Source organism: Sapajus apella, unplaced genomic scaffold (assembly GCF_009761245.1).
Source record: "Sapajus apella isolate SASKATOON/1434 unplaced genomic scaffold, GSC_monkey_1.0 scaffold85, whole genome shotgun sequence".
NCBI lineage: Eukaryota > Metazoa > Chordata > Mammalia > Primates > Cebidae > Sapajus > Sapajus apella.
Genome location: NW_022437025.1, coordinates 4,477,684 through 4,478,576, shown reverse-complemented (window position 1 = coordinate 4,478,576; position 893 = coordinate 4,477,684). Strand labels below are relative to the sequence as shown.

Below are 893 nucleotides of genomic sequence, written 5' to 3'. Positions count from 1 at the left end.
GTGGGGGCGTTGCAGGGTGCAGGTGCCCTGGGCGGGGGCGTTGCAGGGTGCAGGTGCCTGGGTGGGGGCGTTGCAGGGGGCAGGTGGCCGGGGGGGGGGGGGTGGCAGGGGGCGGTGGCCTGGGTGGGGGCGTTGCAGGGTGCAGGTATCCTGAGTTGAGGTGTTGCAAAGGGCAGGCGTTGCAGGGTGCAGGTGGTGTGGGTGGGTTGTTGCAGGTGCAGGTGTCTTGGGTGGGGTGCTGCAGGGTGCAGGTGTTGCGGGCTGGGTACATTGCAGGGTACTCCCCAGAACTGCATGCCTGTTATCCCAGTTCACAGTGCTTGCCGCTGCCACATCGTTTTACAGCTATTTCTCATTTGACCTGCTTGGAAACCCAGTAAGCAGTGCCGGCCACTTTACGAGGGTGGAAACTGAGACCCGGGAGCTGCCTGGCCTGGGATGAGGAGGGTGGGGGTGCACGGCGGAGCGGCATTCATCCCAGAGCTGCTGCCGGATCCGTATGCCCTGCTCCCTGATGGAGCTGATGGAAGCCAAGGGCATTTTCTCCAGTGATGACAGGAGGATGTCTCCAGAGGATGGGAGAGCAGAGTCCTCACGGGGCTTGGGTGGGGTGGGGGCCTGGAGAGGCTGAAAGATGGGGATTCTCTGACTCCGTAGTTAGTGCCTCTCCCTCAGGTGTCAAAAGTGCTCCTGTGCTGGTCTGCACCTGCACCCTGCACTGCCCTCACCCCGCGACGCCTGCACCCTGCAATGCCCTCACCCCGCAACACCTGCACCCTGCAATGCTCTCACCTCTGCAATGCCCTCACCTCGAGACGCCTGCACCCTGCAATGCCCTCACCCCGTGACGCCTGCACCCTGCAATGCCCTCACCCCGCGACACCTGCACCCTG

General features: G+C 63.9%; 1 protein-coding gene across 9 annotated transcripts in view; it reads left to right on the top strand.

Annotated features, from left to right (window-relative positions):
* The window catches only part of SH3TC1 (SH3 domain and tetratricopeptide repeats 1), a 63,239-nt gene that overhangs the window by 45,422 nt on the left and 16,924 nt on the right, over window positions 1-893 (top strand). The gene's annotated exons all lie outside the window — the stretch shown is intronic.